This window comes from Vicugna pacos, unplaced genomic scaffold, assembly GCF_048564905.1.
Source record: "Vicugna pacos unplaced genomic scaffold, VicPac4 scaffold_20, whole genome shotgun sequence".
In the NCBI taxonomy this organism is placed as follows: Eukaryota; Metazoa; Chordata; class Mammalia; order Artiodactyla; family Camelidae; genus Vicugna; species Vicugna pacos.
In genome coordinates, this window is record NW_027328741.1 from 82470544 (window position 1) to 82495326 (window position 24783).

Consider the following 24783-nt stretch of genomic DNA (forward strand, 5'->3'; position numbering starts at 1 on the left):
ACTACATTCTTTACTGTCCAGTAGCATATTCCCTTTGATTGTTTCTTAGGTATACAGAGTTGTGAGCATATTTGAACTTTCCTTCTTTTCTTCTGTCAAATTCTTGTCAGCAGTTTTACACACACACACACACACACTCTTCCCCCATCACCAATCTTCTGCATATTATAAGCAGGAGTTCTTCAGGCTTCTGCCCAACAGTGTGGACTTTGCAGGCTGGTGGGCCTGGGTTTGATTCCTACATGATCACTTTGAATGAGTTTCTGGATTAGATAAAATTAGTTGCCAGTTACAGAGACTGCAAAGAACTGTGGCATAAACAAAGTGATGTTTGTTTCTCTTTCACATTAAAAAAAAAAGTTTCTAGAGAGAAAATCCAGAACTGGTATTATGATTTCACAAATCTCTTGAGACTTAGGCTGGTTCCACCTTTTAGGTTCACTAAATATCAGATGAGGCCCTCAATCTCATGGTCCTAGATGGAGCTTTATCCATCACATGCAATGTAGAAAGGAGGAAGGAAGGAAGGAAAGGAGACAGAGGAAGGCAAGAATATATGGTCTCTTAAGGAAATTTCCCAGAGGCTGTCATACAATTCCTGTCACACCTCATTGGCCAGAATTTAGTATTATGACCTCACCTAGCTGGAATAGAGACTAGGGAATATTGTCCTTATTCCAGACAATACTCAGCTGAAATGTGGGTTCACATCCTTAGAAAGAAAGGGGGAAAGGAGCATTGGAGTAGCCAAATACTTGTTATTCTATACCTCTTTTTTCTTGACTGTTATTACTCATCTCACAGGAGCCTTAGGATTATTATGAAAGCATCTAATACAGTATCTAGCATAAAACAAGCTTTCGGTTAATGTTAGTTAATATCCCTCCTTATTCCTTTTTTTGTGAATTTTCTCATTTCCCTGCTACCCCATCACTGGCATCCAAATTCTGTTTTAAATACTTGCCCCAGTTGATGGTACTAAGCTGTAGTCTTGTACCTTTTCATGAGAGGGAGCAACAAACACATTATTATTCAATGTCAGCATTTATTTTTTAGCTTAAAGTGTGGCTTGGATGTAAGACATAGCTCTTGGAATCAAATAGACCAAGAGGTGAATCCTGGCTCTGCTGCTTAGTCAGTGTCTAACCCTAGCCTCTTGCTCCCTCCATTTCCTCATCTGTGACCCAGGGGTAAGATTCAGATATGAAAATTAAATGAAAATAATAGAGAGAGAGTACCTGACAAAGTAAGTGGTAGTTTTTCTTATCTTTTTCAATTTGGCCTAATCTGGGTGGACCTTTTTGAAAATGAACTCTTATTCCATTAAAAAAAGTTTTAAAATTGGTCATCTCCATACATATCCAAATGAGTGTTGTTAAATTGTTAGTCAAACCTTTTGATAATTGTCTCCAAAATCAGTTTAAACCCAAATAGCAGTAAAGCCTTTCTTGTATTTTTTTTAAGAAAAAAATAGCATAGCTGAGCCTTAACCTTAGTTAGCCTTGATTTGAATGATTTTTGGCAGATCCACTCTTAGAAGCAGAAACATTTCCACCAATGAGTCTATTTCATAGTATTTTTCCCCCAGTGGCTAGTTGTTAAGCCCCTACTGTGTGCCAGAAGCTGTGCTAGTTTCTGGGGACATATTGGTAAGCAGAAATGCACATGGTCCATGCTGCTGTGGAAGTTGAAGTTACTGAGGGAGACAGGTGAATCAATCACTGAAAATAAATGAAAAATTGCCATTATTAAAATTGTTAGGAAGGAGATGTACTGATGCTGTGAAAGGATGTGCAAACATCTTATGAGCCGATGTTGAATGGTGACTTTAGGAACAAAAATTTGCCAGTGAGTTGAAGTAAAGAGATGTTATGGGCATATGGTTTGAAATGAGCTCAGACACAAGGTGAGCCTGCCCTCAGCATGGACCAGAGCCTGCCACAGTCTCCAGCACCACTCCAAAGAATGTATTTCATGGTTTGGGGCCGTTTTTAAAATAAGTGCCCGTGATATATAACTTCTCAATGGGATACTCTGAAATGGGCTACATAATTTAGGGATAATAAAATTATTTCATAATTTATTCATGCTATATTGATAAATATTAAATTCACATACTTTTTTTTGATACACCAAGCAGAGACATCTGAGAAAATTGGCTGTAAAGTAGGATGTTTTCAGAGAGGGTCAGAGTGTTGACCTGCATTACCCATAGTGAGAATTTGAATATGAAGCCATTTGGCTGAATGGGGTGGCATAAGAAACACTGTTGGCAGAAGAATAGGTAGCCCACAAAGTAGCAGTGGAGGATGACCACAGGATGAGTGGTGTGAGCAGTGTGTTCCAGAAAGCAGCAGGACTGTGCTTGGGATGGCCCATCTCAGAGCCAGCAGGCAGCCCCATTTTCCCATCTCTCCAAGGCATTCCAGGTACCCATAGACAAGCAGTGGTGTATCATTTCTCCTTGTCCTGTCCAGCTGAGCTAATGGGGCATCCTTTGGGGGAAATGTGGCCTCTCTGGTCTCTTAGGGTTTTGGAATTTGACTGGGGGCTCTGCTCCCATGTAACATGTTAGGGCATGACTGAGCCTCGGGGGCAGTGCTGCCTGCCATTGAACTGTAGGTGGTTTCTTGTTCTGAACTGATAAATTTAAGATGAATTTCATTCATCTAAAGATTTTTAAGTTCATCTCTCTAGGCAAACCTAAATGAGTTTTAGGTAAATGAGTTATCAAAATAGGTAACTGAGCAAGGACTTGTCTTCCAAAATCATTTGTGAGTCATGAAGCAGTTTCTAGAGGCATAGTGTTGTGCATGGTGGGCAGGTTCCCAGCCCTCCCCAAGAGTATTTATGCTAGGTATTACCCTAAGGGGTCACAAGCCTTTCACTTTCACCTTCCCAGGAATGCCATTGGAACTAGGAATTTCCCCAGCTCTTCACTTGCTCTGTATTTGGAATTCCTCCCTCAGGGTGCAGCAAACTTGGTTTGACCTCAGGGACTTCTCAATTGTTGTTCTCTGCCTAGAACATTCTTCCCCTAAGAATCTGAATGACTGCTTCCTTCTCAATGGAAGGTCAGCTTCAGTGTGACCTCAGGGATACTTTCCCTAATATCTAGATAAAGTACCAGTGCCTGTCACCATCATAGTCCTTCACACCTGGGTTCATTGCTTGCTGACTTGTTCATATTCTGTTCCCCCCAACACAGGCTCAAGAATATAAGTTCTGTGAAAGCATGGTTCTTGTCTCCCTTGTTTACCTGTTCTTAAGCCTGGTAGAGAGTAAACTTCCCAACCTGCTGCATGTGATATTAGGCAAAAATTTTACCCCTTTGGATATAAATGGGGATAACATCACCTGTGCTTCCTGCCTCATAGAAAAAATGAGGACCTGTAGTTAGGGTGCTGAAGATACTTTTTCTCCCTATAACTTGTGATTAATTTTTTTGATTCCATATATATATATATATATATATATATATATATATAGCAAATATCAATGCCATTTACCAAATTACATGACCCAAAAAGACTTAGAACACATTTTGTGCTTCTCTTTGCTTTGCTCCCCACTGAACTACTCCTTAAACAATAGTAATCAGTTTGTCCAGAGGCCATATCCTTAAGGTCCCTCCCTTCAGCACCCTTCCTTCACAGCCTCTTGATTGCCTTGAGTCTTTCCAGGACCACTGCTAATTGTCTTCCAACCAGTAGTTAAGTTTGTATTCTTTCCCCTCTTCCGCCTCCCAAATTTGTCATCCACACTGCAGGAAAATAATTGTTGTGGAAGGCAAATTCCACACCACTACTGCTTAGTTTAATAATCATGTAATGACTTGCTTTGCCACAAGATCATGTCCAAATGCCTTGGAAAGCCATGTAAGACCGTCTTCCTCTGTGTGCTTCTGCAACTCTCCAGCTTCACCTCTTCCCCTCTGTCATTTCTAAGTCATCTGTGCACACACCATGGACACAATATGCACAGTCACATGCCATGCACCAGCCATCTCAAACTGTTTGCAGTACAAAGAGGAAGGTACTAGGTTGCCAGATGGCTTCACTCCCCTGTATTTGTGGTGTTCACCTTGCCTTGTCAAACACCTGCCCATCTTTCAAGAGTCAACTCAAATGTACCTATTCTGAAAGACCATTCCATACCCTTGCCCTCTACCCACCACTTCCAAGAGCTCCTCATTTCTTTCTCTGCACTGCCTCTGAGCCTTGTAGTACGCCTATTATAATATCCATGCCAGAGATCATCTCTGCCTCCTCCTCATTGCTCCTTCATGGTCAAGTTATTTGATTCATCTCCTGAGCTTCCTGGGCCAGGCATTATACTTGGCTTGTAAATCAATATCTGGAAAAGAATGAAACAACCAAATTCAGTGTACTTATTATCTAGTAGAGGGCTTCATTCAATAACATACTTTTGACTGATATTTGAAAAATTGAAAGATCTCCTTGAAAGTTAGAGGTAGGAAGAAGGGATATTGTATTCATGCTGTTAATAGATATCAGTTGAATGGCCAAAATATTTTGTCAATGAGCTAGTGTTAACTGAACATTTACTGTGTTCAGAGCTCTGGATTTGGCCATTTGTAGGGGATGCTTGAAATAGCTTTTGGACATTTCTGAAATGACTCTGGCTTTATCATTTCACTGGGTCAAAATGTTAAATGGTCATCACAGGTTCTCAGCTTCCAGGCAGTTTAGAACAAAGTGCCTGAATGTTTTTTCATCCACTACCCTCTAAAAGGATTTTGAAATACTGTGTCCTTTCCTCATCCATTTAAAAAGATAGTATCTAAAAATTTTACCTTGACTTTAAATCATTACAAAAGATGGTGCTTCTGACATTATAAATATTGATTTATGAAAACTACTCTTTTTAATATACACAATGGAAGCTAAATTAAATACCAAAGTGATTTTGTATCTACTGTGTCATCCATATTAAACAAAAAAAATTATAAACAAACTCTTCTGGAAAAGCCAGGAATTTTACATAGTTGTTTCCCTTGTGGAACTCATTTCATTCCTCTTCTCCTATAAAACTTAATCCCCATATAACACTCTTATGTTTGATATATTTTATTGATTACAAGTGCATTCTTAGCTCACTCTCATCCATGTACACCCACCACTTTGCTCAGGACACCTGCTGGACATTGGTTGAATATCAATTTCACCTTTTCTGTCTCTTGAAGTAAGGGACAGGAAAGGTCCTCACAAAATTGGGAAGGAGGAAAAAGAAAAATAGAAAAGGAAATCAGTGCAGGGTCTGACTTTTAGTGAGGGAGCCAAAAAGGGGAAAACACTCTTTTACTGGGGCACACACAGAGAGATCAGTTGGGATTGAAGGAGATTCAGTGATGGTGAGAGAAGTGCACAGCAGATGCTTGGCTGACAGAACTGAAAGAAAACAGCACAAAATATCCCTGTAATCAATCCCCAGACCTTGACTTGAGCTGTGGTGCTGAGCTAGGAATGTTTGCTGAAGCTGAGGGAGAGGGCTGAGGCTGATGGCACAGACTGAATCTCATTAGGTTGGAGTGTGCTGTTTTCTGTGATTGGTAGTGTCTACAGAACAGAACTGCCTGGGACCTGAATTCAAAAAGCAACATTGCTGATGCACATGGTGTGGATTATCTAGGTATCTCATGGCCATATTCACTATCTCTGCAGATCCAGGACCAAATTTGACATTTTTGCAATAGAAGAGAAGCAGGGATTTATCAGAAACATCATAATTTTGGTCTGAGGGACCCAGGGGAACTTCAGGTTGAAATCAGAATCCATGGCCAAAAAATTCTGCACATTTCATAGGCACAACTGTGATTTTTATTGGGTCCAAGGAATAGGGTGTGGATATGCTCTGTGGTTGTCTTGATGGTCCCATGCCACAAGAAAGAGAGAACCAAGAGAAGAGATCTGGGTGCACAGAAGGGGAAGTATAAGCCTTTCCATCAACCTTGTCTACCACATGCAAATGTGACAATAGGGATGGCAATGACCTGGTACTGCACTGAGGACCCAGCTGGGGTACTGAAGGATCATTACAGCAAGCCCTAGTGCATGACATCTTTAGATTTGTTTCCACTGGTGTTTCTGTGTAGAATTTGGACATTCCCATGGCATTAGAAAGGACAAAGGAACTGTCATGAGTATGTATTGGAAACATTCCAACACCTGCACCCCAGAAATGGTTTGGAAGTCTTAATTCCAATAAAAGGAGGAGCCCTAGCAACTCTCCAATCTGTGATAAACACCTAATCAAAATGAGGCTCTGCTAAACAACAAAAGTAGATTGTGTTTACCACAACAAAAACCACATCGGCACTCACAGAAATAACAGGCAATGCACACACAAGAATGACATGACATCACACCATACCAAAAACAGATCTCACAGCAATATCATGGAAATGTTCACAGCCAACATAGGAAATCTTCCACTTAAAAAAAAGCCCTTCAAGTCTACAATAGATAACTGACAATCTTTAACCCATTAAGATAGAGAGATATAATAAAATGATAAAGAAGAACAATTCCCAGACCCAATCTCCATCACAATTGGAAACTGAACAAAAAATAAATTAAAAAAAGGAAGCATGTGAACACCCTTATCTACAGATCAGACTGAAATAAAAATTAGATTATGACAACTTTTAAAAAAAAGTTTTGGTTTTCTAAAATGTCTGAATTTTCAAAGCCACATTTTATATTCTCCACCATCTTTTTCTTGTCAATGAGCCTGAGTAAGGTGTTCACTCAGTGACCAAGAAGATCTCAGGTGTTGTTAGCAGGACCTAAAGCAAGCCTCTTCCTACTTGCTTCATCAAAAGAAAATCTACCTATAGTTCCTGCCACTGAGCCGAGAAAACAGGCAGTGAAAAGACATTCAACATTGTTAGTCATCAGAGAAATGCAAATTAAAACCACAGTGATATATTACCTTGTGTCTATCAGGATGGCTATCATCAAAAAGACCACAAAAAAACAAACAGTTAACAACACTGTGGAGAAAAGGGAACCCATATATACTGTTGGTTTATAGTTTATACAGAGACTAGTGTGTGAGAGCTGAGTCCTGGAGGCCTGTAATTTATCCAGGAGGTCAAGTTATTGCAGGCAGCATGTGCTGCTTGAAACCAGTTTTCAGCCCTGGCTGTCCATGAGCATCAGTCTCCCCAGGATCTGAGTCCCCCAACATCACACACCCCCACCCAGAGATTCTGATACAATTGGCCCAGGCAAGCAGATTTGAAAAGCTTCCCACTAGATTCAAAGTGTAGTCACATTGAGAGACACTGTGAGCAACTAGTTCACTCTAGGTTTAAACAGTATAGTTTATACACCCAAACTAGGAACAGTAGGAACAATAGAATTGCAAATTATTACAACCACTATGGAAAACAGGATGGTGGCTTCTCAAAAAAACTAAAAATAGAACTAATATATGATCTAGCAATTCCACTTCTGGGTATTCATGCAAAGAAAATGAAAACATTATCCTAAAAAGATATATGCACCTCAATGTTCATGGTAACCTTATTTACAATTGCCAAGATATGGAAGCAAACTAAGTGTCTGTCAACATGTGACTGGATAAAGAAGTTGTGGTATATATAAAATGGAATATTACTGAGCCATAAAAAGAATGAACTGTTGCCATCTGCAACAATATAGTTGGACTTGGGACTATTATGCTGAGTGAAATAAGTCAGACATTAAAAACAAATACTGTAGAATATCACTGATACATGAACTCTGAAAAAGAAAACTAGTGAACATAACAACAACAACAACAACAACAACAGAAAACAGACTCACAGGTATGGAGAACAAACAAATTGGTATCTATGGAGACAGGGAAGAGGGGAGGGCAAGACTGGGGTAGGGGATTAAAAGGCACAAACTACTATGTATAAAATAAATAAGCTACAAGAATATGTTGTACAGCACAGGGAATATAGCTGATATCTTATAATAACTGTAAATGGAGTATAACCTTTAAAAACTGCAACCTGAAACTTATATAATATTGTACATGAAATCTACCTCAATTAGAAAAACGTCGTAGACCAGTTTGCCCCATGTGACCCAGGTCCCTCCAGTTTTGCCTCCTTTTCCTATCTGTAGGGCTCAGTGTCATCATCCGTTAAATAAGGTACTCAGGCTAGAAGCCCAGCTCTACTTCTAGAATCCTGTAAATCTACTGAAAACAAACTAAATGATCAAATGAGAAAACTCAACCCCAGCATGAACAATCCTTACTGCTGGCAGAAGCTTCATCTCCACCATGATGAAATGAGGACTAAACAGTGCACACTTGTTCCTTGCTTTCATAGACAGGAAGACACAGCTAATATTATGTGAGATTTAATGAGTAGGGAAAACAAGACACATACTGCACTAAGTTTAATACTCTCATCTGCCTTTGCTTTCCCTTCCTTGCACAATTACTGGAGGTGAGATGTGTTTAATTAAGGTTATATACCAATAAAAACCAAATTATAGTTTGCTTTTACCCATCAAATTTCTCTATATAGAAAATGTTTTCTAATAATAAAAATAACATTTGTTAACCATAAAATTTCAAATAATTTTAAAACACAAAGGGTAGAAAGTAAGAGTTATCCATCTCTTGCCCAGATATATTTTATTTCCTTTAAGGAGTTTAATACATATCATTCAAAACCTTTCCTTATATATATACATAAAGTATATTTTAAATAAAATGAAATAATACTATGTGTAAATTTTACAACTTGCTTTTTCATTTGACAATATATACTATAGACATCTTTTCATTTGAATTTACATTGCTTTACCTCATTCTTTTTAAAGGCTGAATAGTATTCTACAGTCCAGATGAAATAAACTGTATTAAGCCCTCCCTACTGAGCCTGGTCCTCTTCTCCCTAAGGTACTGTTCCCTGCATCTATGAAGGGGAGACATGGTCTGAGGGGAAGAGCAGGATGTGCAAACAGAGGTGAGCAGGCAGGGAAGAAGGGCCAGCTGACTGCCACTTTCTGCCCCTCCCCTCTGGCTTTCAGCAACACTTCCTTTATCCTACAGTTACATGAACTGCCTTTTTCTCCTTTCAAGTTTCAAAATTTCCTGCACTCAAAGAATTTTAGAGAAACATTACATGAGCATTTTCTGATTGTTCATTTCAGATTCCTCCTTCTCTCTGACAACAACACATCTGGCACTAATCTAAATACTCATGAAGCAAGACCAGCGAACTCACAGAAAGCAAGAGGGGAAGGACCCCTTTGATCTTTCAGTCAACATGGAGGGTTAAAATTGTCCAATTTAAAAATACAGCTGGGCAGATAAGAATAAGAGATACTAGAATATTTAAATCAAATACTTCTGGCTAATGGAGTCATATTGCCAAGCATTTCAGTCATCATCACTCCAAGAAAAATATTTTATCAGGAATCTGGCCCTTAACAAATCCTATAAAACAGAAGTCAAATAGGACTGTCTGCAGACTGATGGTAAGAGTCTACTATTCTCATAATGCTGGGCCTTTAATTCCAGAATGAAATCCAAGCATGTTACCCAAGCAGCTTATACCTTACACAGGAGAAGGTGGACATCGATGGGACAGTTCTGTATTACTTTGTCAATAACATTTGAGATGGATTCAATAAAATCTGGGTTGGCAAACTGAATTTTATACAGATATAAAAGAAACATTACACATTTCTCTCAACAACTTTTTAAAAAAGTAACTTTAACAAATATAGAATTCACTATGCCTTTAAAACTGTCACATTGGAATGAATGTGTCAAATTAATCCAAGTGATTCTATGCATGGAGTGATGGTGACATGCCCCCTCAAGAGATGAAGTGTGTGTTTAGAGAGGGAAAAAATCAAACAGTAACAAAGACAGACCAGCCCTGAATTAGAATACACAGTGACTCACACTTTATATGAGATTGTAAAAAGCATGTGATCAGTGTATGTGATGTATAATGAAAAATATTGTGAGTAGGTAATGATCATGTGATGTATAGACACTAATGTTATGAAAAAGTTAGCCAGGATATAAGAAAAAACCTAGTCAGTGACTCATGCTGTAAATCTGAGCTAGAAGACTGGGAAGGGGGAATGGTGGTGGCTTCTAAGTGAAACAATCAATATGGTAACAATCATGTTATTGAGTAAAAAATCTTACATTCAATTCCATAAGTGAAATAAGCTAAAGTATAAGTAATTCAGTTACAAAATTCTGAAATATGCTTTAAAAATCATGGAAAGTGTTGCTCGAGGGAAAAAGGCACCATGTAGCTCTTCACTGGACGTTGTTGGTTTATTTCTATCTTAACTGAAGACTATCACAAGCGAATGAGTACCGTGATATCACGTACAGTCAGACATACATTGTGTGCCATTTCCCTGAACAAACAGTCATACACATTGAAGAACAGGCAGTGGTTTGTATTTACCTATTAAATGTAAACTGAATGAAGCAGAAAATTATACCAAAATACAAATAAAATCCAATTTACTTAAACCTTAAAATATTGCCTCTTAGTTACTGCTTTTGCAAATGTAGTAATCATTCTTTGTGTCTACTCATTAAATTGACGATATCTCTAATTCTTCTTTCCAAGGCTGTCCACAGACAGAAGCTTTAACTTTCAGCAGGGAACACAGCAGAACCAGCTGTCCTGGATTAAAAGTTGGAATGAGGACAGATCATCATGAGTGATGGGAAGGTTATATGTACGCTATCATACTCTTATACAGAGGCAAATTCCAATCAGTCCTCGAGATTAACTAGTTTTCATATTAGCACGAGATGAATTTCAAATCTATTTTCTTCTATTGCTCTTAAAGCTTCTTCCTAACTGCTCTTGGTTTAACCAACCATTAACTGTTTAACAGATAGCCAGAGCCAACGAGGAGCACGCTGATACACCCAGTCAAATGGGTGGACCACGCAGGAGCCAGAGCAGCCACTGAGGCTGCAGCCTACACTCCCAAGATCCTCCCTGGAAGGTGGCCACCTCACTCGGGAGCCCCACGGGGAGCCACTCTTACACACACGAGGTGGCAGCATTGCTCCACACACGTCATTCTCTGCACATTCAGAAAGCAAATGTCTTACCTCTGGGTGAAAGAAAATTTCAGGGCCTGGGAACCTTTCCTAGCCAACATCGATAATGAACTTCTTTTGGCTGATGGCATTGTTCCCTGTGTGCTGTTTGATCCACTTCCGCGGATCTACCTGGTACTTGGCAAACTCCTTGACTATATTGGGGCAAATGTGACAGTACTTCTCCTGCAGACACACACACAGAGATGTCACCAGGCATTAGCCACCACCCAGTCTGCCCTCCAGCAAACACCCAGTAACACCAGCACCACAAACCCCCAACATCAGTCCTTCCCACGGCCACAGCTCCAAGGGACACTTACTGGGCTCAGTGATGTCTAACAGCTATACTCTGGCCACATACTCTGCTTTCTTTCCAGCTCTGCTGTTAGTCCCAGCCTCACTCTGTCACATGTTGCTGCCTACTATCTGAGATGATGTCTGATAATGCCTACCAAGTCCCTCGTATCCATCTCCTCTCTTCTTACTCCTTGTATGCCCCTACGTGGCACCTGCCCAGGCACTCGCTGCCACCCACTGGGACTAGAAGACCCACATCGCAACCCAACCCAGATCTGAAGGCAGCAGATCTGGCCCTGTGCTCACCACAGCCGATCAGCAGGTGGTTAACCTGCTGTGCGGCCTGACACAGCACACTCAGTGGCTCCACGACAGAGAATTAGTGAGTTCCTAGGCAGATGGGCTGCACAAGTAAATAAAACACACACAGACCCCTGCCCACTGGCCCATACACTGGCTGAGAGTCAAAGTAACAAGTGACAGTGATAAATAAGTAAATGATACAGCACTTTATAAGGTGCTGGGACCATGAACCAAAGAAAAGCCTGACTTTGGCAGGATGGAGCTGCCACACATTGGGGCATGACAACACGCTCAGTGCCAGCTCCAGCCTGTGCTGTGAAAAGTGTTTCCTCAGCTGGTGATGCCTGACTTGGGGTCTCTGGGTTGATCATCTGTCCTTAGAGCTAACCTCACAAGAACAGCAGGTGGCCCCTGGGTACCGGATTCTGAAAGTCAGCTTCCTGTGGGCCAGATGGGCTTTGTTCAATGCCTGCACTGTATCAGGCCCAAAGCTGGTGCTCAGGAGGACCTCTGAAGGCATTTTCATGATATTAAGTGGAAAATTTCTTAGAATCCCTGAAACGAAACCTAATACCATCCTTGGTATACTCTGCACAACTGTAAGACTGATGGGCCAGACTTGCTACAGACCCCTGTGCTCACTGATAACTGAGTGAGTGGGTCAGTCCATACAACTTCAAATCTACCAGGCTGAGGGCAGAAACAGTAAGTTGTCCTAAGACAATAGGTCAATGTCTCATAGTATCTCAAAGGCTTAACTGAAGGCAGGAAGTGCCTCCATAGAGTTGATGGTGTGCAGTGTGTCAGCCCCAAGATCTGGACCACCACTGCCCTCACCAACAGGACCCATGAATCCACAGGCCCCCTCCTGCCCACAGGGGCAACAAGACACAGGGTAACTCTGACCCACTCCCACAGAAAGAAGTGGGGCAAGAACTAACTGACAGCAGGGTTGGGGCAGCTGACCTGCAGGGAACACAAGGAGCTCTTCCACTTCCAAACTTCATGGCTGAGTGATACATTGTCACTGCCCAAATGGGTCAGCCCTGGTTCAGGGTCAGAGATGGACACCAGAGAGCCAGTGAGGAAAGTAAAGCCCACCACGAGGACTAGGAGAGCAGCCTCTGTCCCAGTCAGCACACTCAGGGCCCCACTTACCTGCATGGCCACCACGACAGTCAGGAGCCAGAGGCTCTGAGGCATTTTGGTGACAGGAGTGGAGTGGCAAGGGAACTTGGGTCAAATATCCAAATTTATTTCCTTGAAGAAAGGCAAGGAAAGGACTAGGGGAAGTTCTAGGAAACATTTTAATCTAAAAAAGGAAAGTCTTATGCTACTTCTGTAAACCTTCCCCCAGGGGGAAAGGATTGACTCCCATGGGCTGCCCAGGACCACACACCCAAGCTCTGAGGTGCCCCAGCCCTGGAAACTCTAGTCCTGGGCACACCTGGGCACCCAGCCACCCGACTCACAGGAGCCCTGACCCACATCAGTGCACCCTGTCCTAAAAATACCTCTCCATCCACCAAGAGTGTCGTGCAAAATGTTGGAGTCCTCCCAGACACTAACTTTCCTTCAACTAGCCTGTTACTGGGTGCAAAGGTGGGAGGAAAGAGGGGAGGCTAACCTCCCTTAAACCCTCCTGTATCTCACAAACTCTGTGTTCAAGGCCACATGTCACCTCCATGCTTAAATTCTTCTCCAAAAACAAAATCTTTGCTCTTTACATAATAATTATCCTTGTATTACTAAAAATCTCTTCATTTTGACTAAAACAAAAACAAAAACAAAACAGTAATTTGTCCTGATTTTGCAACCTGAAAAGAAAGATGCTTTGAAAGGGGTCTGTCAACTGCTACCTACAGAGAGACACAAAGACCAAACTGATGGATCAGTCAAATGGATATTTTAAATAAGGACAAATGAGCCATTTTCCTCCGAATTTTACTGATTTAATTTTAGAGCTTCCTGTAACTCCTCCAGCATGGCAACGGAGTCTAGAAATCACAGGAGGACTCTGTTCAATGATTCACCCTAGAACAGCATCACTCTGAATGGTAACTTTCAGGGTACAGAACCACACACAGCAAGAAATGTAAATGAGTTTGAATTCTGTCTGAGTGCACAGGATTCCTCACAGTCACTGCTGCTGCTGTCTGCTCCTTACTCGGGAAATGAAGCCTGGAGGGAGAGGTGCGAGACACATTGGCTAATTGAAGGTTCTGTCAAATCAGGCTCCAATTAAATGACATCGTAGTACACAGGATGCTCAATACCAGTTATCAAGCTGCTCTCATTTACAGCTGGAACCTCCACAAGCATCCATGTTCAGAGAAGAGGCTAAGCTTTCAACCCCTTAATTCAAGTGGTAAACAGATGGAGACCCACATTCATGGGGAGGGGAGGGAAGGCACGGTGGAGCAGGGGTGGCAGCCACAAGGGGAAGTGTGCAAACAACCGTTTCTCTCTCACCCCCAAATCGGCCAATTTCCCAACTGTTTTTACCTTAATGGCCTTTGCAGTCTCCAGTGGTTGCTCAGGAGGGATTCCCACCTCCCTCTCCCTTGGCAGCTGTTGAATGAAATACATAATATCTCTACCTGCAACAGGGATGTGTTTGATGCATCTTCCTAGTACCTATCCTTCCACCTGGGGAGACAGAGAGGCAAATCACCATGTGAGTAACTCCAGGAGGGAAGCCCTCCCTGGACTCTAAGTAAGAGTTCTGCCCCCACCTGCCCTGGCAATGCAAGCATTTAATGAATCCCCACTCTGTGCAAAGCTCAGGACTGGGGAAGGGGGATAAAATGACCACGCATGCAATTCCGTTAGGAGAACCTGAGATGCTCTGTAAGCAACCAAAGTGGCCTTTCCATTAGAAATGTGAAGACAAAACCACAGAAGGTAGTTAATTTCTAAAATGCTGCTGTCTGTCTGAACAATGGGTCATATTATTTTGTTCCTCTATCAAAAAGGAAAAAGTTTTAACTATTAATTTTTTAAACACTTTTGTTGAGTTATAGGCATTTTACAATATTGTGTCAAATTCCAGTGTAGAGCACAATTTTTCTATTATACATGAACATATATATATTGATTGTCACATTTTTTCTTTTGCTGTTTAAGTATTAATTTTTAAACCAACTACAAATTGGCTTGCATTTTAAAGTCAACAACCTGGTTAACATGCGGGACTTAGAGTGTGACAACCTGGACTCAGATCCTGGTTCCACATCTGTGGGCAGAGTAACCATGGCCACACCTGTTAACACATATGTTTCAGCCTTGGCAACTTCACCCATCATATGGGGCGAGTGGGTGCACAGAAAAGACTCAGTGACAGGCAGCACACAGCATGGTTTAGGCATGCATTAAGGACTCAGTAATTGACCTGCTCACTCTAGTAAGGGCTGCACTTGGTAGGAAGGAACAGTCTGGCAGGTTCCCCTCAACCCTATGCTACGTGAGATCCATGCTGAGGGGAGTTGGGATCTGCTAACCCAGCTGCCCTCCCGGGCCAGTGACCAGGCTGCCAGCCATCACCAGAAGGGCAGGGCCAGGAGCTGCTGTGTGGCCCCAGGGCCTCACCAGCCCCCTAGGGTTTCACTCAACATGCAGGCCACAGGCTGGGAAGGTCCAGCTCATGCTGGTGATAGCAGCCGGGCAGAGTTGACAATCCCCACCTGCACCAGGTAGAGGAGGCACTCTGAGCTCCCTGATGGCACTGGCTGCTTGTCACACACTCATGGAAACAGAAGCCTGGAGCAAATCCTCATCCATCTGACAGATGTATCAGTTCCACCGAGTACAAGCACAGACAGTTACCAGTGAAGTTGCAAGAAAAGGTGACTGAATTCCTCTTATGTCTTCTGAGGTGCCCAACTTCTAGAAGTGAAAGAGTGTGTAGCGTTTTTCTGGAGCCCAAGCCAATTGTAGAATATTTAAGAACAATATAAAAGTTATGTACACATTATTAAAATCAAAAACTTAAAATCATAAGAACAGTAGCTCTCACAAACAGAAACTATTCACAATTTCTATACTCAATATATTACATATAACATTTTCTAAAATTAATTCAACCCATGTTGAGTAAGTATCAGCTTCATCACAGATTAAATATATTAAAACAACCCACAGCCAATGGTAGGAAAACAAGTAAGTGAATTGTGCTATACCAACATGATGGGCTGTTAGGTAGTTTCTAAATATTTTTCCACAGAGTACTTAACAATAAAGATACATCAGGGATAAATCAATATGCAAAATAGAACGTGAGGAGCACATTGTACAATTAGAACAGGAAATCAGATGGAGGGTATCCCAACTGTACTTAAAATATGTATCGTGTTTCTAAGAAAAAGAGCTCAGTAGATTATACCAAAAAAGTGTGGCACAGTCCTCTGGGTAGGTTTGTGGGTCACTCTATTTTCTTCTTTACATTTCTCCATTTTATCTAAATTTTGTACAGTAAATGTAATTTTTATAATTAGGGGAAAAAAACTGCACTAAGAAACAGAAAAATTTGAACAACAACTTTCTCTGTGGGCCTGCACGTAGTGTGAAACTTGTTTCAGATGCACAAGGGAGGCCAGGAAGCAGGCCCACAGGCACAGGCCCTGACCTCAGCCTGCACTGACCTCTGAGGATGTGACCTCAGAGAAGAGACAGGCAGGGCCACACAGAAAGTGGCACCAAAACGCCTCACACCCTGAGGCTGGCTGAAGGGGCTGCGAGCACAGATCATGCTCTGCAGGACTCCTGCCTCTCCTCACCCCAGGGCAAAGGGGACACTGGCAGGGTGCAAGGACAGAGGGGAAGGATTTGGCTTTTTCCTCCTGACTGTAGACACGTCAGCCTCCCCCTGCAGTGATTTCTGAACTCTGAGGTATTAAAGCACCAGCATATTAGTACATCATCTCTGCAACGTCCTGAAATAAAACAGTGACTATTTTTTAACTGAAATAAGTGAATTGATTTAAAAAAAAACCTAGTTTTCATTTTTTAAATTTAACTCTTAGTTGATTTGCAAAGTTATGTTAGTTTCCAGTGTATAGCATCGTGATCCATTTATTGCATTTTTAAAAGGAGCTTAGCACATATACACACAAAACTATATTTGCACAAAAGATACTTGTAATACACAAAATAACAAACATCAGTATCAGGGGTTGCCTCCAAGAAGGGACCTGGAGGAGGAAAGGCAGGTCTGACTTCCTGATGTAATCCCCTCCAGATAGCTTCAATTAATTAAAAAAAAAAACCTTTAAATAATTCATTTAACTAAACCATTGTACTATATATATATATATATGTGTGTGTGTGTGTGTGTGTGTGTGTGTGTGTGTGTGTGTAGTCTCTTGAAGCCTGAATTAGAAATCACTTCTGTAATATTTTGAAAATTAAAATGAAAAAATGACATTGCAGAGCATCCTGCAAGTCAAGGTGAATAATCTCTCCTTCTTGGCTCTTAAATAATTTTTAAAAAACAAGAAGCAAGTCCTCTCCAGCCTGATCTTGTCAGAGAACACAGAATCACCCTCCAAATGGTCATGCGCCACACCCACTGATATCCAAATGACAGTTCAGAATGAAAGCCAGGAAGACCCTCCTGGCAAAGTGACACCAGGGCCAAGCAGAGCTCAGGGACATCAGACGACTGCTGACAACCGACTGCACAAATCTGTTACTGCAAATTTCCAACTGCCAGTGCCACAGACACTAAGCATCTTCCATTTTCTCACACACCTGGATTAAAAAGCTCTTGTTACCTTTGCTAAGTACAAGTATGTCTTCAAATGTGGTGCTTTAATTAACAGAAGGGTATTGTTTTTTCACTGTTTCCTTCACCTCAAATCAGGTTAGGCCCACAGACAGTGTAGAACTCGGTGCCCTGCTGACCACTGGGATATTGTGAGTGACCCCATCTCTGCTGTCAATGATGATTCCTGTTAATGTGTGTTCACCAACTTGTCATGATGTCCAGTACACAGCTAAGGCCAGCAGTGCCTTCACAAATACCACAGAGACCATCAGCATGGGGACTTTCTCAAGTGTTCCACCAGCCTATCTTCAGGTTTGAGCAATAAGCCCTTTCTTTCTTACTGAGTCTGAATGACCTTTCCCTTCCCTACCTTCTATCTTCCTCCCAAATCCAAATTCCAAAGTGGACAACTAACATGTAAGTTTTGTGCACTTAATCTGGAGGAGTCAACTCAGTAAGATAAACCAACGCTTTGCAAAGGAAAGCCAGATAGAAAGGAATTTTACTGTGGAATCAGGAGGTATTAATTTCTAATCCACTGGTTCCCAGCATGGGTCCACAGATGGATTGCAATAAGACTACTTGTGGAGACTTTAGAAAGACAAAATACTGGGCCTGGCATCCAGAAATACTCATATGGCAGAACCAGGATGGTGGTTCTAAACCAGGGGCAATTTTGCCCCCAAGGAGCACCTGGCAACATCTGGTGCCATTTCTCACTGTCACACTTGGGGGAGGGGAGGCTGGTGGTGGTGCTTCCCCTGGTGGGTCAAGACCTGAGATGCTGCTAGACATCCCACAACACACAGCTCAATACCCGGCCCTCCCCACAGGACTGCCCGATCCAAAATTCTGAGGCTGGAAACCCGTGGTCTGATATAAATTCTGAGAATGTGTATTTTGAAAAAAAACATTTGAGGAGACCTTGCTGCATAGACCACTTTGAGAACCACTGGGCCACTGTTTCCTAAAGTGTCTCCTAGTCCATGGAACAGAAACAGCTTAGGTGTGGGGGAATATTTCTGGTTAAATTTGGGAGTGGTGGAATAAACAGAGTTTTCTAATGCAGGCATTTTCAGAGCCTTTAAGACATCACTGTGTACTGAGAATCACCACACAGAGGACACGGCATGTGGAATCTTCCAAGGTAATCATCTATGCAACTCCTCCTCTTTTTTCCTACAAGTAAGGGAATAGAATATGCAGGAAACATTTTGGAAAACAATTTTATCATTTAGTCCCCCAAATTTCAGTCAATTCCCTTATACAGAGTGGCAGATACATTACACCTAAAACCAACAAAACCCCCACGAAGAACAAGCAGCTTCAGGGGAAGTTCTGCAAACTCATGGAACCACAGGAGCTCAGATCCACAAGGGGCAACCCTTGAAAGGCATTTATTTAGTTTTGTTTTGTTTTAACATATTCTATAGTATATTTTCTTTTTTATGATCAGAAGTAAAAGAAGCCAAAGAACCACACCTACATCTTGATCTTGTCTCCCAGAGGATACCTGAGATTTTAATGAATGTAAGCAGACAAAAGCTGGACAAACTTTACACCAGCAGTAAAAACATAAATCACAGAATTTGCTCTGTACAGTGTTTGAGCTTGGACCAGAATGGGATGACTTCATGTGCACTTGAGTGCGTGGGAAAGGAAACCACACCACACAATCTTACAGAGGCCTCTAGAATCACCATTTCTTCCACATTAGACAAGTAAGGTCACTTGGGAATTATGAAATTCACTTGTCCTTACCTGAACTGCAATGTAAAGTCCTGGAATATTAAATAATTTGAACATAATTTCTGTAAGATATTCTCTATTTTCTGGTGTATTCAGGGGAGGTTCTGTCTGTAAGGAAACATTCACTATATTTAGTGTTCACCCAAATTTCATGTAATTACATCAGAACCACAAAAACTTAATCTAAAAGCATGTTCATTAAGATGCTGCATAACTCCTTAATTTGACAGACAGAGTACACCCAGAGTGATTGATTAAACATATTTTGGCTATGGGGTTTAAAAATCTTTGAGAAAGCAAAGCCTCTCTAAACACTTCTGCTCTTACTAATCCACCCCAAAACAAGAACAAGCTACAGAAAAAGAAACTCCACCTCGGATAACAGAAAGCCCAAACACCTTGAACCTGAAGAGACGTGCAGTGAGCTGCCAAGGGCAATAACAACCCCACTGAGACCAGATGAGTGAGGACACGGAAAGAGAACACCAGTGACTTCAGATATCAGGTAATATCCAGTTCTCCAGAGAAGAGCAAAAGCAGAGAGCCCTTGCTTGGAACCAGAGCAGTCTGAGCAGCACAGCTGCAGAAGCCTCACTCCACAGGCCCTCCCCTCAGAGCACAGGTGGCAAGGTGAGAAGTTGCACCTCCACCATCTGCTGTGAGAAAGACAAGCTTGGGACAGAATCTGCTTCACCCAGACGCTGCCCGCCACCCAGCCTAAACTGAGATATTTCTTTCCCGGGAGAGGAGGCAGGCTCCCGGCTCGGCGGAGGGAGGGCTCCCAGAGGCCTGGGAGAGCCGAAGTGCAGTGTAGTTACCGCCGTCGTTGTCGTCTTTTTTCTTCGCTGACACTTTTATTAAGATACAGTTCATATCCTACACAATCCACCTATTTAAAGAGCACAGTTGATCGGTTTTTCGTATGTCCATAAAGTTGTGTCTCCACCACCTCAGTCCGGAGCATTCCATCACTGCAGTCGGCCGTCCCCTGTGCTCCAGGTTGGCCTCTCCTGGGAATTTCATGTCAGTGGACCTCATCGTGCAGGATGTGGCCTTTGGGGACTGGTTTCTCTCACTCATAATGTTTTTGGGTTCACCTTGTGTGGCACGCGTCCGTGTGTCTGTCCCTTTAGTTACCTGGTCTTACTCCATTGCGTGTGAGTGGGTGAGCTGCTGTGGGGGAGCAGACAGCTGGCTGTGTTGGTGTCTCCATCCCCCTCCTTTGACCCCCAGCCTTGCTCCAACTGTGGCAGCTGTGGCCCCGCTTTTGGTCACACCCAGACCAGCGCTGGCACAACTCGCAGGTGGAGGGGGGCCCGCCCCTCTGCACCTTTACCGCATCCACAGAGTGCTCAGTGTGAGTGTGTGGGGGGATGGTAGGGGGTCCATGCGTGATGTTTATGGCATGTGTATGTAAGCACGTGGAAGACCCGGCCTGGACATCTGACCTGGGCTGCTAGCAGGTCCCTGGCTCCGAGGCCCCACTTCTCCCTGAGGTGACTTTGGGGCCCACATATCAGCCGTATGCAACAAGTTCATCCCTTCCCCAAGGGAGTTTAAATGTTCAAGTATGAGTCTGAGGTTTTGGAAGCCTTTGATGTAAAACTAATAACTATTCAAATATTAGAATCTTGAAGGTCATGGGGTCATAATGGATCAGAAAACTTAAGAGTACTTGTTGGTACCAAGTTATACAGAAAAGTCCAGAAATGGTAGTTTAGGTAATGGTAATACATTCAGCCACCAAAATGGCACAGTGATAATATCCTATTTAATTCTGCTGGAATTCCAGCTAAAGGCAGGTTTAATGGATGAGAGACCTCGTGGCTTCTGCGTGTTCTGATAAGCTTTGCATAGATACCAGCCATAGCCCTTGAGTGGACTGCAGATCCACAAGAGCAGGTCTCTTTAGGGCACTCTGAAATGCAATCCATCTGCTTCAGTTAGATTTTATAGCTAGCATGTCTTCCTTTCCTGTTTGTTAATGTTTTTAATATTATACCTTATAAAACTATTCACAATTTCACTGTCATTGTATTACATTGTATCTGTAGTGTAACATCATTGGCTGTGAAAGATGAATGTTCAGCTGTGTAATTACATTGTTCTTTGCTAAAAATCCTGCAGGTCCTCTTGATTCATCAATTTAAATATCATACAGTTTAAATAATATGATTATGTGACTTAAAACTTTATAATAAACTGTAAGAAACTGGGAAAAGATTTTAGTTACTAATTTGGTGAATGAGTTGGATTTTAAGTATTTTGTGAAATTTAATACCTACTTTTTGAAGATGGTAATGTTAGCTATTACTTACAAATAGTACTTCATGGTTACAGTTTGAAGCCCGCATATTTGTTTAAAAGCAGTATAAAGCTGACTTCAGAATTAATAGCATCAAATATCAAAAGTGTTCTTTAAAACTTGAAATCCATAGAAAATAGCCTTTCTTCCACTCTTCAAAGGAAACCAAAATGCCTTCCAATTTGTATAGCATTTTGTTTAAAATGAGTGTTTTTAAAACTCTGTTTGCATGCAGCTTTTCACATTTACACATCTCTAAGCTGTGTACTGCCACTGCTAACAGCAGCAATGATAATAATGGATATTGAGTTAAGTAGTAAATGACTGTTGAGTTTTTAAGAGTAGAATAATGGACAGGAAGCTATAGTAGTGGCAGTGAGTGGTGATAACGGATTTGAAAGTTAGCATAAAACAAGTAGTGTGTGTATGTGAATATAAGTAGTTTTTTTTTCAAGTGAGAATAACATACCCCACTTAAGTTGTAAGCTGTTTACTTCCTGGAAAGCTCAGTATTCCTCGCTCACAGCCACAATGGTCATCGTGCCAGTGGTAATTCAGAACCATGTGCTGCTCTAAAATGTAAATAGTAATCAATATTAAAATAACAGAATGGCTGGTGTTGGTTGTTTACTGTGCGCCAGATGACGCGTGGATATTTCCCACCCATAACCCCATGAGTTGTAGGGCTTTCCCGCTTTACAGATGAAGAAACTGAGGCACAGAGAGGTTAAGCAACGTGCCAAAGGTCACTTGAATTTGACCATTATCTATGTTCATGACTCCTGTCATATTGCTTTGTTTAGTCATTTTCTATTAGATTCCTTTTCTTACAGGATGAAACACTGTACGTTTGTTGTCACAGGTTGAACAAGTAGGAGGTATGTCACCTCTTCTCAGTATATTTCCTGATACACACAAAACCACAAATGAGATAGAGATGAACATAACTCTACTAACAATATTTAATTTTGCCTTTGTCAGAATCTTTTCTTAGCTGGAAATTTGAAGTGAACTTTAGTTGGGGGTGGGGTTGACTAGAATTTGTGTCTACCCTGGAGGCAGACAGACCTGAGTTTGAAGTGTTAAATAACGCTGGTCTGCCAGCTGCTCCTGGGCAGGCTCTGAGCATCTCTAGCCTGAGCTCCTCAGCTGTGAAGCGGTTGCCTTTATTCCATGGTTCTATTACTGACTGTCCTAGAGACTGAAGAGGATGGATTCAACTGTATTCTAGGTTAAACGTTTAGTATAGTCATTCCATATAAATTTTAGCAGCTGGTCTGAAAATGGAAAGAAAGCCTGTTAATTAAGAATAGATCATCCTTTCCATAATGTATACAAATGGCAAATCACGATACTGTGCAACCAGAGCTAACACAGTGTTGTAGGTCAGTTATACCACAAGGAAACAAGTAAACAAACAAATGAACTCATAGGAAAAAAGATCAGATTTGTGGCTACCAGGTGAAGGGAGTGGGAAGAGAGGGAATTGTTGAAGGTGGTCCAAAGGTACAAAGTTCCAGTCGTAAGATTAACACATACTAGGGATGTAATAAGTCACCACATGAGAAATATAATTAATGCTGCTCTATGTTATATCTGATAGTGGTTAAGGGAGTAAATCCTGAGAGTTCTCATAACAAGAAAAATGTATTTTTCATTTTATTTTCTATTTATATGCAATGATGGATATTTACTAAACTGATTGTGGTCATCATTGCTTGATGTATGTAAGTCACATCATTATGTTGTGCATCTTAAACTGATCAAGTTCTGTTTGCCAATTCTCTCTCAATAACACTAGAAGGAAAGGAAAAGAATATAACATGTGAACTGATTTATGGGAATGTTAGTTGATAACTCTGAGCAGTAAGCAGTTGTCTTTCTAATACAGTGACACAATCCAAATTGCTTTATTGACCATAGTTACTTGGTTGCTGTGTTAGTGAACTACTCTAAAAGATGCATCAAAACTTAAAATAATTCTTTCAAGAACAGGAATAGGAAAACTTACATATCAGTTGCTTTTCTTCATACCCTTTTCATGATCTGTCTTTTTTCTTAGCTCTTAACTTGAGTAGAGAGAGAACTAATGATTTTTCCCATCTGAGTAGGAGATAATTTGCAGCCTTGGGAGATTTCTAAAAGGTAGACTTTTAAGCATAATCTAAAATGCTCTTACAGCTCTCTTGCCAGGGAATAAAGCCTTTTCTTTCTCTGTCCCTCACAGCTGGATATACTGTCCCATATAGACGTGGTCTTTAGAGAACAGTCAGACACACCAGAGAACTTACAGTGGTGCTGCAACGGCTAAGGGAATAGTGGATCAAGACCTAACAACATATCTAAGGTGGTGTGTGTGTGTGTGTGTGTGCATGTGTGTGTGTGTGTGTGTGTGTATGTAAGATTTCCAGAACACTTTGCCTGTTGAAACTCCAGCCAATGTGTGTTGTCTACCATCTGCAAGGTCACCAGCCAGATGCTGGGCAAGATAAAAAGATGAGTAATCCAGCCACAAATACAGAGAACCACAGGGTCTGATGAGGAGCTGAAACAAACAACCACACTGTCAGGCAGGACGTGGCCATTTCCATCGGAGAATAAGTCCTCCTGCCACTCCGCGGGAGGAGGGGCAGCATCTGGAAGCAGAAAAGCTGTTAGGGAAGAGGAGACAGTTTGACGTGCACCTTCGGGGAGGACGAGTAGGATGTCCTCAGCTGCGGATGGAAGGGAGAGGGCAGTCAGGCAGATGATTGAGGTGGGGAGAACCCTGTGAGAGTCGGAGTCACAAATGCGTGGCTTGTGTTTTAAGGTTTAGCAGATGTTGGCTGGGAAGCAGAGAGGGTGAGGAGCAGGGGATGGTGAGAGGACCGTGCGGTTGAAGTTCGTTTGTGCTTAATTCACTAGGCAATGGAAAACCATCTGGGACATTTAAAATTTAGGTTTTTCCTTTTTTCTGAAGTTTTAAACTGTGTAGTTTGAAATAATTGTCGATTTGCCGGATGTTGCCCCCCACCCCCAAGAAATGTAGAGGCAGGTCCCGTGTGTCCTTCACTCAGTTTCCCCCAGTGAAATCATCCCACACCCAGGATACAGCACAGCACTGAAACTAGGAAACTACACGGTGCTGTGCACAGAACCATTCAGAGTTCGCTGGTTTTACCTGCACGTGTGTGTGCATGTGAGCATGTGCATGTGTGGGTTTTATGTAGTTTTATCACATGTATAGCTCCATGTAAGCATCACC

The 24783-nt window shown here is 41.8% G+C and overlaps 1 pseudogene; it reads right to left on the minus strand.

The window, feature by feature from the left end:
* Nucleotides 1-9582: 9582 nt before the first annotated feature.
* Nucleotides 9583-19291, minus strand: LOC140693694 (actin-related protein 3C-like; annotated as a pseudogene).
* Nucleotides 19292-24783: the final 5492 nt, after the last annotated feature.